General features: G+C 39.8%; 1 long non-coding RNA gene across 1 annotated transcript; it reads right to left on the reverse strand.

The window, feature by feature from the left end:
- Positions 1-403: 403 nt before the first annotated feature.
- On the reverse strand, positions 404-10,790 carry LOC149459456 (uncharacterized). Its single transcript, XR_016313270.1, has 2 exons — positions 10,261-10,790; positions 404-2,143 (listed from the first exon to the last, which is right to left on the reverse strand). It is a non-coding gene; the product is annotated as an uncharacterized LOC149459456 (long non-coding RNA).
- Positions 10,791-14,618: the final 3,828 nt, after the last annotated feature.

Raw genomic sequence — 14,618 nt, forward strand, 5'->3', positions numbered from 1 at the left:
AATTGCTTTGTGTAAAGAAAATAATTGATACTGAGCTGTACCAACACAAATATTTGCTCTTGTAATGAATTAGAGTGCATCCAACACACTTCCTGATTTGTCAAAATTCCTAATCTGTTAAATGCTGTGGTTCAATCCATCGATCTCAGTGTCACCACTTTGTTCTCAGCATCCCTACTTTGTCTTGTATAATAAGGGATGGCAAAAAGAACCATAGAATGTACAGGATGCAAAGCAACTGACACTCCCAGAAGTATTAGATGCTGAAAATTTTTGGGGTGCCATAGCTCTTCAAGACAGTGATGATTGACACCTTGAGCAACAATACAGGGAATAGTTTTTTCCCCCATTTTTTATTCTAGTGACAAATTTTCTTTGACCAGTGACAAAGTAGAAACTGAAATATGAAAATCCCCAGAATTTAATTTTTTGTTTTCAGTTTAAAGGATACCAAGTGCTAGATAGACAGACAAAATTTGTACACTTTAAGCACATACTGTACTTCACAATACGGTTTGATACTGTCATCTCATTTATATATACTTTAAATATTTTTACTGCTACCAAATCAAAGAAGCATGCATACTAAATATAACATGGAAGATTGCTACATGACTTCTATCTGATTAGTACATTTTTCATTCTGATCTGAAGTTGAAAAGACATACGTTTAGTCTGGCTAAAAAAAGACAAAAGTCCATCCAGTTAAACCATAAAAAAAAAAAAGTTATAATCCTACACCCAGAGTTGATCCAGAGGAAGGCGAAAAAAAAAACCCAGCAATGCATGATCCAATTTGCCCCTGCTGGGAAAAAAGTTACATAGTTACATAGTTAGTCTGGCTGAAAAAAGACAAAAGTCCATCCAGTTCAACCATTGAAAAAAAAAGTTATAATCCTGTACCCACAGTTGATCCAGAGGAAGAGCAAAAAAACACAGCAAAGCATGATCCAATTTACTCTTGCAGGGAAAAAAATCCTTCCTGTTCCCCTGAGAGGCAATCGGATATTCCCTGGATCAACTTTACCTATAAATGTTAGTATCCAGTTATATTCTGATTATCTAAGAAAGAATCCAGGCCTTTTTTGAAGCAATCCACTGAGCTGGCCGCAACCAACTCTTGAGGGAGTCTATTCCACATTTTCACAGCTCTCATTGTAAAGAAAGATTTCAGTGTTTGGAGATTAAATTTCTTTTCCTCCAGATGGTTACCAACATAAGTTCAAAAAGAACTCCAGAATCATACAACAAGCATTCTGAATGTAAGCAAAAATGAATAATAATAGTAATAAAAATATTAATAATTTTGGTTGTGTTTAGAAAATTGTTCAAAGTTAGTGTCACAATTACTCATGATTCACAAAAACACTAATTAAAATACACTGGGGTTGATTTACTAAAGGGAAACAGGCTGTTTACTTGCTAGAGAATGTACACTTTGCAAGTGAATTTTACTTAGCTTAGTGAATGATATAAAGTTCTGCTGACTTCCATCATCCAATCATGTACAAGCACAAATCCTTTTTTTTTATTTACCTTGAGTGTGATTGGGTATAATTTGCAAAGTAAATTCTCACCCCATTCACTAAGCTAAAGTAAAAGTCCCTTGCAAAGTGAACAGCCTATTTGTCTTTAGTAAATCAAACCCATTAGATCCTGTACAGTCATTTACTTAGCATAACAGTTTATAATAAGCTGCAATAAATGTAACTTACTAATGTATGCAAACCAGTTGGTGCTTGCCAAGTGAAAAAAAAAGTCATTTTCAGCTGTGAATGGGTCAGTTGAGTACGTGATTCTCTGAAATACTGTATTTCTAAATCATACTGTTAAAAAACACTTTTACATTTAGATGATCTCTTTTTTCCTGCAAGAAGAAAGGAGATGTGTTTCTTGTTTGGGTGCTCCATCATCCTGACAGTCCTGGGAAAATATGCTCCAGCCAGCTGCCTTACATTATAGTTGAATACTCAAGCTCCAAATAGTTGTATCAATCCCGGTTTGTCAGGGTCTGTTGTCCAGAGATCAGCGCCAGCCAAGATTCAATGAGACCCCATTATATCTGTATGGAAACTCTGACTTCTCCATACAATTAAAGTGTGTTTAGTGGCAGGTTGCACGGTAGAAAGCCAGGCTGCTGACCCTAGAAATAAGTGTTGACATTTTTAGAAGCTGATATACATTCATCTCTCCAGTGGTTTATATATAGTTCTAAAATCCTCTAGACAAAGCTGAAAACTATTAGACATCAAGTGCATTAACAACATCAAGTGCATTAAAGGCATGTTCATACTGATATATGCTTTTAAGCAGTGAAGTTTCTGGTTGACTTTAGCTTCACATATATTGTGTTGCTTCATTTGGCAGATGAAAAAGCAGTTACAAAGTTATTTCTTAGAATGATAGCTGGATCATTTTAATACAGCTTTGTAGTTATTTATATTTGAATAGTAAGTATTTTAGATTTTAGTGAGAACAAAATATTTTTCTTAAGTGAGTGGTCATCCTATGATTTTTTTTTCAAATTATTTAAATTACTTTCTGTGGAACCTTTTATATATGCATATTTATAGAAAAGTAAAAAAGACACTCTCTCTACACACATTTTCTGATCCAAACTCCTTATTCAGTTCACTTTTTTTTGCCTACTATTGCTTACCTGAAAATTGTTCATTACTTGTTAACTGTCAAAACATTAACCCCTCCCCCTTCCCTTTTCTATGTAAAAAAATAGATATGAACAAAAAAAAATAGAAAACAGGACTTTCCTAATACAGATAACATTTTAAGGAGCCATATATTGGTTATAATGTTTATCTTTAGGCCTGAACCCTAATACTCTATGCTACTTTTCATAAATGAGGAAGGATTCAGTATTTTAATACCATTACAGATCTATTTGAACTATTTCAGAGAGTGAGACTTGAAACCTAAGAATATTATGCTCTAATTATTTCTCAACAAATAGGAGACCCATCACATAACTGGAAAGACAGTGATCCATTTTTTAACTATTATATAATAAACCAGTCAATATGGGGTGGGGGTATAAAAATAATGTATCTTTTGCAGCTTCAAGGGCATACATTTGTGTGACTACAGCACGGGACAGGGACTTGCATACTTCTGTCTCCATGTCAGACCTGTTTCTTTCAGGGAAAGTTTACAAAAGTTAAAGAACAAACCAGCATATTGGTTGGCAGACTGGCTTAGATTAGTTTATTCATGGATATCTTCCGACTCCATGTCAGACCTGTTTCTTTCAGGTATGCATTTTTTTTATTTAATTCTGCAAATAAAATTACAAAGGTTAAAGAAAGAAACAGCATTTTGGTTAGCAGACTTATTAGTTTTTAGATGTATTTTTATTTTCACCCTGGGATCCTAATAGTTGCATACTTCCTGTCCTGGGCTTACAATGACAATTATTTATTTATTTTTTTTTTTAAATTAAAATTACTTAACTATTTTAGTCTACAGCAGTTGTAATTTTCCAAATCTGTCAAAAAATGTTAAATTATTATTCATTTTGACATTTCAACCTGGAGGTGTTCCATATATAAGAAGTTCTACAGAATGTCCCCACAAATATATTTTTCCTGCTCTTGTGATCTTTGCTTTTCCAAGGAGTCTGCACTGAGATACAGAAAATTTCAAATTGTAGACATTCCCTGCAATAGAAGTTTAATTTATGGTGAAATAGTGCTCAAGGTACATCATTTAGAGGGATGCCTCCTCATTAAAACACTATATGCCCATTCACTCTTCTCTGTTCCTGTATGTTACGTTAATGCGCGCACATGTTGTGGCACACATTAGGATCTGTTGACACTTTTGCTATACAGTAATGCACAAGTCTCCACAGTCTACAGTAATGTGTTACATTTGCTGGTGTGATGTGGTGACATTCATTCTGAATGATGCCCCATTGTACCTTGTCAACACACTTCTATTGAGGTGCAAAACAATGAGCAGCAACATATTGATTTTTGTTGCAATGCTCTGGACTTCAGAAAATGCTGAATTGATGGGCTCCCCCAAAACAATGGCAAAAAGCATGTTAACACACAAGTACTAATGCAGTGGAATAGTTTACAAAGGACCTTAACGTGTCAAGTTCAGGCACCCCATTCATTTTTAAATGGTTGTCAATGCACAACCCCCCCCCCAAAAAAAAAAACCTTACATGCAGCATTTATTCTGATGCAGACTATGATGCACAGTATCGTGCTACCTCTGCAAAGCATATGCTATGAAGCTACATTGCCTTATTGCATTGGGGTGGTATTCAAAATGAAAACGGTTGAGCTTTGACCTGAATTAGACCCATGAATTCTACCTTTTTTTTTTTAATTTAAATATTTATTAAATTTTTCATGTTAATACAAAAACCCAAAAAGGGAAATAATTCTCATACAAATAGACATTTATTACATTTCTACCTTTCCCTTTCTAAAAACTCTTTTCTTTCCCGTCCCACTACCCCCCCCCTCCCGCCCCTCCTCCCCCTCTGCAGACTCTAGCCCATTCTAATCTCTTGAGGCTTATTAATTTTTTGTTAACATCCTAGTTCATATTGTCCTATATTTCGCTTTCAATCCTGCTCTTTCCCACTTTTCCCATCTCCTGAAATAAACTCTCATCCTATCTTCCTGCATATGGTATGATCTTTCCATTCTACCTATCTGGTTTACTCTATTAATCCAGTCTACCTCCTTCGGTACCTCAGCTTTCCGCCAAAACTTGGGTATCAACCCTTTCGCTGCATTCAAGAAGTACCAAATACCTGAATCTTTATATTTATTTACAGACGTCTCCACATTGTGTAGGAGGCACGTCGTTGGGTCTAACCCTATGTCAATTTCAGTTATTTCTTCAATCAACTTGACTATTATCTTCCAAAAAGCCTGGATTTTCGGACATTCCCACCATATGTGAAACACCGTGCCTATCTCTCCACATCCTCTCCAGCACATATTTGAATTTTCCCCATTCATCTTGTGCTCTACACTCGGTGTAATGTGCCATCGTGTCACACACTTATAATTAACCTCAACCTCTCTCATACTAACATTATCGTGTATCAATCTAAACATCTTTCTCTGTCTATCCTCATCAAACCCAACTCCCATATCTCTTTCCCATTTTGTCATAAAGATTAACTTTGTGTTTGTGTCTAATTCTGTGAGTATTCTATACACTTTTGAAATACCGTGCTTCCCATCCCTTCGTGTCTCTAACAACCTTTCAAACATATTCCACTCCTGTTTTATTCTCAAAGGTTTCGGTAGATTTCCAATAAAACTTTTCAATTGATGATATTTCCACTCATCTATTCTAATAAAAATGTCTCCCTTCTTCTCTATTAACTCTTTAAGTGATCTCAGTTCCCCCTCCACCAAAACATCTCTCAGTTGGGTATCCTCCTTCCTAAACCATCTCCCTGATATCTTATTCTTTCCCGGGGGAAAGTACTCAGTATTTGTGAGAGGCATTAATATTGAATTAAATTCCCATTTCATAGTTTTGTGTAAATTGTCCCATACCCTAAAAACATTTAAAGTGTAGATACTTGTGCTTTCTTTAATTCCCCTGAACTGTGGTGGAACCCATATCATCTGACTCAATCTAATGCCACTAAGATCGTTTTCAATTGTTACCCAACTTTTTCCCTTATGGTTAAATGTCCAGTCATATATTCTTGCTAAAACCACTGCTTTATAGTATCTCTTGACGTCTGGTAGACCCATTCCCCCTTTCTCTTTAGTCCTACTCAATGTTTCATATGCTATTCTAGGTTTTTTATTCTTCCATATGTATCTTGTTAACAATTTTTTCATTATCTTAAAGAAGGCTTCTGGAATTTTAATTGGTACCATTTGAAATCTATACAATATTTTAGGCATAATTACCATTTTGACTAAGTTTATACGTCCTATCCAGGATGGATTTCCTCCTTCTAGTCTTTTTAAATCTTCCCTGATCTCATTTATCAAAGAGATATAGTTTAATCTATACAAATGCTTAGATGAGGCAGTGAGTTTTATTCCTAGGTATTTTATCTCTTTTTCTCTCCATATAAAGGGGAATTCTTTTTGTAGTTTTTCTTTTTCTTCCTTTAATATATTAATATTCAGGATCTCTGTTTTCGTTGGATTAATTTTTAAATTTGATAGTTCACCGTACTCCTTCAGAATCTTCATTATATTTGGGAGAGTTATTCGGGGATTCCCCACGTAGAACAATAGGTCGTCCGCGAAAGCCGCTACTCTATGTTCTATGGATTCTATCTGAATTCCCTTTACCGATCCACTATTTCTTATTATTGACAACAGAGGTTCAAGTGACAATACATATAGCAGAGGGGACAGAGGACAGCCCTGTCTTGTACCATTAGACATTCCAATGGGTTCTGATCTCTCCCCATTTACCGTGATGATTGCAGTAGGCTCCCTATATAATTTACTTATCCACTCTCGCATTCTATCACCTATCCCCAGCACTTTTAAGTTGTCCATCATAAAGCCCCAGTCCACTCTATCAAATGCCTTCTCTGCATCAATTGACAAGAGAACCACCGGGACTTTCCCTCTTCTACTTTTCTGAATAAGCATCAGGGTTCTCAAGCCGTTATCTCTACCTTCTCTCCCCGGTACAAAGCCCACCTGGTCTCCATGGATCCATTCAGGCATCAGATCTCTCAGCCTGTTTGCTAACACCTTTGCATACAGTTTAGTGTCTGTGTTCAATAATGAGATAGGTCTATAGCTGGAGCACTGAGATGGGTCTTTCCCCTCCTTGTGAATAAGTACTACATGGGCCTGTAGGGATTCTCTCCTCACTTCCATCCCACCTCCCAGAGCATTCATATATTTCTCCAACTTGGGTAACAGTACTTCACTAAATGTCTTATAGTACTTAACTGTATAGCCATCCGGGCCTGGACTTTTTCCCCCTCCTGTGCTTCTTAATGCTATTTTAATTTCTTCCTGGGAAATTTCTGCATCTAAAGAGTTCAACTGTGCTTCACTTAGTTTTGGTAATCCCGCATTTTTTAAGTATGTCATCTTTTTTTCATTAATTCCCTCTTGGGCTTCTTTTAGATGGCCTTGGGGGCTAATATTATATAACTTTTTGTAATACTCCGTAAACACTTTAATAATCTCTTTATTTGAGTGGACCAACTCCCCCTCTGGACTTTTTATCTTTTCTATATAGTTCCTATTTTTCTTTTTATTCAGAGCTCTCATTAGATATCTTCCTGGTCTGTCTCCCCATCTATATCTCTCGTTCAAAACCCTGTTGTATACTCTTCTCTTCTCCTCATCCATCAACCTCTCTAGCTCATCTTTTTTATCCATTAACTTCTGTCTCGTATCTTTTGTTATTTTCTTCTTATGGATCTGCTCCAAGTCCAATATTTCTTTTAAGAGCCCACTGACCCTCTCTCTTCTTTCCTTTTTCTTCCTTGCTCCTGCCGCAATCAAGATTCCTCTTATGAATACCTTGTGACTTTCCCAGACTGTAGCTATCGATACTTCCTCTGTTTCATTCTCCTTAAAGTATACCTTAATCTCTTTCTCGATTTTCTGAACTACATCCTCATCCAGAAGAAGAACCTCATTTAACCTCCACCCTAATCCTCCAGTCCATCTTCTTCCCCATCCCATCTTCATCACGACCGGAGCATGATCCGAGAACGTCCTTGTCTCTATGTCAATTTTTACCAGATGATCTATAAGTTGGTGGTTTATTAAGATGTAATCTAATCTCGAGTATATCTCATGTGCATTAGAGAAGAAGGTATAGTCTCTGTCTTTCATGTGCGTTATTCTCCAGGTATCCACTAGTTGGCACTCATGCATCACTTTTTTCAAGGCTCTCAGAGACCTACTCCCCTCTCTTTGCACGGAAGAGGTATTATCCTTTTGTGGGTCCATACAGAAATTTAGGTCTCCAGCTACTATCAAGCGCCCTTTTTTAAATTCCATTAATTTTTTCAACAGACCCTTCATATACATCTCCGAGTTTTTGTTGGGGCAGTATATATTGGCTAAAGTACACTCAATCCCCTGTAGTCTACCTTTTAAGAATAAAAACCTCCCCTCCGGGTCGGTTCTTCTATCCTCCAGCTCAAATCTCATATTCTTTGCCAAACCTATTGCAACCCCTTTTGCTCTTTTAATTGGAGAATCTGCATAGTACCATGTTGGATAGTATTTGGATCTCAATTTCATGTTTGCCTCAATCTCAAAATGCGTCTCCTGTAAAAACACCACTGACGCAGCCCTATGATGTAACTCATTAAACAACCTAAATCTCTTCCCTGGACAACTCAGCCCGTTCACATTATAGGTTATAAACTGTATTTCTTCCATCATTCCCAATTAACTCCATCTCTCTTCCAAATTGCCTCTTCCTCTTTATCCCTTCTGTCATGCAGAGTATTGACCCAATACCTCCTCCCCTCCCTCTCTCCCACCCAACTCTCATCCCCTCCCCCCTCCCCCCCCCACTTCCCTCCCCCATCCCTCCACCCCCACTTCCCTCCCCCATCCCTCCACCCCCCCGTCCACTTCTCCCCTCCCTCCCACCCTTCCCATCCTTTAGGCTTACATTTTGCCTATATATCTTTTGTGGGGTCAAACCCACCATAGATTACCTCCTTGGGGTTGAACTCCAACCATGGACAGATCCCCACACCTCCCACCACCTCAGATACCCCAAAAGTATTTCCATCATCAATTCAAGATGTTCCACCTTTCTTAAGGTCCCGAAGGAGAAAAGAGAGAGAGAGAGGGTGGCGTCAAGCGGGAGAAGAGGAGAGGAGGAGAAAAAAAAAAAAAAAAAAAAAAAAAATTATTAAATAAATAATAAAAAAAATAAATAAATAAATAATTAAATAAATAAATAAACTTCCCCTCTCTCTCCCTCTCCTCCCCCTCCCTCCCAGCGCCCTCCCTCAATTCTCTACCTCCCTCTTCTAGCAAACTGCCACTCCTCTCTCTCTCCACCTCCCAGACCCCCTTCTTCCACCTCCCAACCAGGGACTTCCATCCTTTGTAATTCAAGTCTATCACAGAAGGTTCTTAAGTCCTCAGGAAATCTCAATTGAGCTGTAACTCCATTCTTCCATCCAATTAGGCACTCCGGCGTACCCCATCTATAGTGCACCTTTTGCTTTATCATCTGTTCTAACAGGGGTTTTAAAGTTCTTCTCCTCCACAATGTCTCTGGTGTTAAGTCTGCAAAAATCTGTATATTCTTTTCTCCATAATTAATACTTGATCTTCCCTTGGTCTTTCTCCATACTTCTTCTTTATCCTCCCATTTCTGAAATTGGACTATTATATCTCTTGGTTTCTCTTTTCCACTTCCTTGTTGATTTTTTCCTATCCTGAAAACACCTTCCAGGTTAATCTTTTCTGTTTCTGATCTTTCCATAATGGAGTTTAATATTTTACAGATAAGGCCTCTTGTTTCTTCTCCTTTTACCAATTCCGGAACTCCTCTCACCCTAATGTTGTTTCTCCTTTCCCTGTTTTCTTGTACTTCCATTCTATATAACAGCTTTTTTTTGATCTTTCTTAATTTCCATTGTCCTTTTCTCCAGATCAGAAATATATTGAGCATGGCTTTTAACTCTTTCCTCTGTCTCCTCCACCCTTGATAGCATCCGGCCCAAATCATTTTGTATACTTGTCATTTCATGTTTTAATGTTTTTTCTAAGTTCTTGAACATATCTGCCATCTCTTTCTTGTTTGGAATTTGTAATTCACTTTCCTTATCTCTGCTCTCCAATTTTTCTGTAAGATGCTGACTGTTATATTCTTTTCCCAGAGAGAGTCTAGGGCTACCTTCTGTACTCATTTCCATTTCACATTTTTCACCAACGCTTTGAGATCTATCTGGGGTCACATTTCCTTGAGATGTATATTTTTTTATCGTGCCAGTTTGAGACCCCCTTGGGCCACTATTTTTAACATTTTTATTTTTCATCTCTTCTATGCGTTCTTTTTTTTTTTTTTTTCTTTAATAGGGGAAACACAAAGATTTATAACATTATATACCAGGGACTCCTATTTTTTTTTTCCTTCGAGTTCTCTACTTAATATTCCTTCCAGGCTGCTTTTAATCTCCTCCTCTCTCTCCGTCAGACCCCCCAGGGAAACCCCCTTTCACAACTCCTCCTTCGTCTTTAGACAACAGAAACAGTCATTTATATATCACAATAATCCATCCAGGCTGCTCTCACTCACCCTTCACAGCTGCAGCTCTAACAAGTTCCTTAGTTGTCACATTCCATAGCTCTCTTCAGGGAGGAGGGGGGGGGGTTTCCTCCGGGTCTCTTTGTTTTCACTCCTCTGTAACAAAGTCACTTCCATTCAGGGGGGGGAGGGAGGCATCTTGCTGCATACTTCTCCCATAAGAATGTCTCATGTACTGGGAGGGGAGCAATCCGATATCTTCCTCTCTCCTCTCAGCTCTAAACACCAGCCGGCATTTCCCCTACCCAGTAATTCTCTGCGGCTGACACGTGGGCAAGCCGAGCCTCCTCGTTTCCTCGGCAACCCTGCTCTCTCTCCCCTGGGACGAGTCTCCAGCCTGTCTTCAGTCCGACAGCACAGTTCACTTCCTATTCATAGTGCCCGGGACCACGGCTTCAGCACGTAACCCACCATACTCTGGTAGGTCCCCACGGTCTCTGTTCTCCAGTATCTGTATCCGAGGCGGTGGGAAAGGACGGAGAGCTTCCACACCACGCTCTCCTACACCGCCATAGTTAGGCTCCTCCCCCGGGAGTGATCACCCCAGATGTTAACCCCCGCCATTACGGCGCCCATGAATTCTACCTGAAACAAGATTGTTCACAGTTTGCAAATCAAAAATATACTGGCCAAACAGACCAGCCGGCGATCCCTAATAATGTTATTGACCAAATATGGTTGTGACCATATTTGGTCAATGACATCGCCAGTGCTTCCTGGCCATTTACTTACAAACAAAAGTCAGCTGGGGATCTGTTTGCTCCTGGGGTATCGATAAAAAAGGATCATCATGCAAATAAGCAACATCAATGAGAAGCAGATAATTGTGGCAGTAGGTAATCATTATTGCGATGATCTACATGATTAATGCAATAACTTACATGGGGGGAGTTTTATAACAGCATCTCTGTATTTTATAACTTTTTACATTTTTTGGAGAATGAGTAAGAAGGAGTACCCTGTTTTCATTATCCTAGAGTAAATGAATATCTGGGGCCCCTTTTTATACATGGGGCTTCTAGACTCCTCCTCCGCAAACCTACAAATACCTTTTGGAGGACAGGATGTTGGGATGAGGCTCTTGTTCCTTCAACATAGGGACCAGCTTCCATGCAAGGAGAAGGAAGCCCTGCCCACCCATGCAAGCTATCACCTAATGTTAACAGCATGTTGCCTGGTATGTTTTAATGGGGGAAGGGGGTCATGCTCACTGGCCTTCTTCTCCTTTCCACTAAGGTTGAATGCCTGAATAAGAATCTGGCATGAATTTTAAGAGGGACGCCACACCATTTTTTAAAGAAAAGTACAAATAAAAAAACAAGGAAAAAAGCGTGTTCCCCCTAAAACTTATACCAGGGCAACAGGCCCTTATCTAGGCAGCCTGAATAGCCATGATAAGGGAGGGCAGAGAGAAGAGCCAGTGCTACACTATTTTGCGCCCTAGGCAAGACCAGCTACTTGCACCCCCCCCCCAAAATAAAGGTTACAGATGAATATTAGAAGGACAGTTGTAAGTAGATGAACCCTGGTAATGCTAGATTTTATTCGGATCACCAGGCACATGGTACTGTATATCAAGAGATTAAGTGTTCTTTCATCTGTGATCACCATGCGATAGATGACATGCCTAGGTCCCCAGCCATTAATACTGAACAAATGGAGATGGGAAGGTTCCCATGGATGTGAACGATGAGTTCTTTAAAGGAAAATAAAAAATAAAGATGGATGTGTGTATGTGATCACCATCCATGGAAATCTCCGTTCATTCCCATAGAGGGCTGTAGACAGAGTGGTTGTGTAGGAGAACAAGATGGGGGGACATCTGACTAGGAAATGCAAACAACATTCACTCACACTCAGTCACCTTGCTCTTCAGCTCCACATTGCTGCTAGCCACACATCGCAGAGTCTGGGACTTGCTGAAATTTTGATTAATTTTCACAGTCTCCCCCAACACTGTCCAGTGTTGTTCTCTACAGACTGCTGTGTGGGGGACTTGGACCTGCACCATCCTCAGATGCTCAGGGCTGTCTGTGGCAGTGCCCAGCTCCCAATTGCTGCACATCTCCCAGCTCAGCTCACAGTGTTGGTTCTGCCCGTTTGGAAGGATTACGGGGTTGTGATTACATAAGGCCAAAATTCCCCGATCCTCCGTATCTCTTTCTCTGGAGCTGCAGCACCATCCTGGTGTGTTGGATTGCTGCAGCCTCAAAGTGATAACAATGCTAATGAAACACAAACCATAAATTGATCCTGGCTAAAGCAATGCTGGTGAAGCCGGTGAAAAGTAGCAAAACCAGCCATGGTTGCACCTTAGGTGGCTGCCTAGTTTGCCGAGCACTTGCGCTGGCATTGGCAGTAAGTGTGCAATCCTCCTTCTCAACCATACCAGGCCAAATGTCTTCAATCCTTGGAGGGTACATTACAAGAATGGGTGAAAAATCTCTACTCCTTACAAAGCATATTGGTCCCATTTTGAGAAGCAATGGCCTTTTATCTCAATTATGTCACATAAAATATACTGTATATGGGGATTTTGCAGGGGGGTGGTACTTATCAGAATATGAAAGCCATTTTTATAATAAGGAGGGGCCCAGATATCTGCCATCCCCCAAGAGGAATGAGTATGAGGCATATTGGTATCCCTTATCACTAATTCCCTTAAAAAATTTAATATGTAAATATAAATACCCACACTGTGAATAAGACCTTTAAAGTGGTTAAACATTCTATGCATTAAGGTGAAAAACCTTCTGTGCTGCAGGATCCCCCCCAAGCCCTCCCTTATTCTTTCCTGAGCCTGATCCAATCCAGTGCAGTGCATGACAGCAGTGGCTCTCGCTGCTGTCTCCCTCCTCACTGGGCAGTTTGATAGCAGTGGGATGCATTGGCTACCAACTGCTGTCAATCAAATGCTGTGATGAGTGAGCTGGTGGCAAGGCTAAACTGCCCACTTTGTGTCAACAGACACAGACAGGGCAGCTCGGGAGCGAGCCCGCATGGACGTCCCCATGGAAAGTGACTTTCCATGGGGGCACTTGCTGAAGAGGAGGAGCCTGGAGCACCTGCAAAACTATTGCACAGAGCAGGTAAGTATACCATGTTTGTTATCTAAAACAAATGAAGCTTCAATCTCACTTTAAGAAAATAATTTAGATATTAACCTACAATGTAAATTCAGGGTCAATCACATTGTCAAGTAATGCAGATCCAGCGTCACTCCTGAGGAACTGCCACTATGATGACAAACTGACCAACTATGTTTCCAAAACAACCCACCACCTAATGATCTTTCCCTACCTCACTATCACCACAAAATGACAGATCCCTGGACAGTTTCTGTTTGTAAACACAGCAGCCAGAGATCCTGTATGATGTCCTTGACCAGTTGCTAATGATCAAATGTTGCTAAACCACAAGCTGAGTTGAATATCATTCAAATATCTAAATCACAGTACAAGTTATTTTAATTTTTCTGGTCTTTGTGAAAATGTTTGGGTAAATAATGTTAACCTCTTCCACCTCAACCCCCTTTAAGAGGATCTGAGTGATGGGAGGTAGAGCAGTGATTGGCAGTCACAGATGATTACAAATAACAGAAAGAGTGCAGCGCAATAAAATGAACAAGTAGTACAAGCAAATTATAGCTAATGCAGTCCATATAGCTCTTAAATAAAAAAAGTGCAGATATTCCAGTGTGAATACTATGGATGGACAAGTGTGGTGAATCATGCATATGGCAAAGAGCTGATTCCGGTGAAGAAGGTGCTAAATCCCATCACTGACTCTTGGCTGCTCACCTTATAAATATGACCTCTGAACTAACAGGTTGGTCATACAGCACTTTCACATAAAGGTTGAAACTCCCAAGGGAGCCTGTACTGGTCCAAACAAACAATTCCTTTGATATATGGTATTGCACCGAATAAAATAAAAAAACAAGACAAATAATGCTCTCTGCTGCAAATAATAAAACTTTGCTAAAGTAAAAAACACACTCACAAGTAATGACACTTGTGTCCAAGTACAAGATACAATGATTATGTTCAAAAACCATCAGAGACAGTGTGCATGTGAGCGGCCTCATGGACAGACATGCTGTGCCCGAGCTCCGCACTGCGCCGACACATCAAAGCTAAAAACCAGCCTTTCAGAGACCCAGGGACAGTGACCGACCAACCCATCCGTGGCTGGAAGCTATCATGCATCAGAGGATGAAGGGAATAGCAAAGAAGAAGCTCGGACCACTGGCCACGCTGCCCCGCCAGTCCTGCTCCTCTTGGCCTCCCTCTTCTCCAGCCAAGATGGTGCTAGAGGCTGTGACCACGGCCCACCAAGCCACCCAGGCA

The sequence above is a fragment of the Staurois parvus genome, unplaced genomic scaffold, assembly GCF_062004578.1.
Source record: "Staurois parvus isolate SC_StPar_1 unplaced genomic scaffold, SC_StPar_1.0 ptg000258l, whole genome shotgun sequence".
NCBI lineage: Eukaryota > Metazoa > Chordata > Amphibia > Anura > Ranidae > Staurois > Staurois parvus.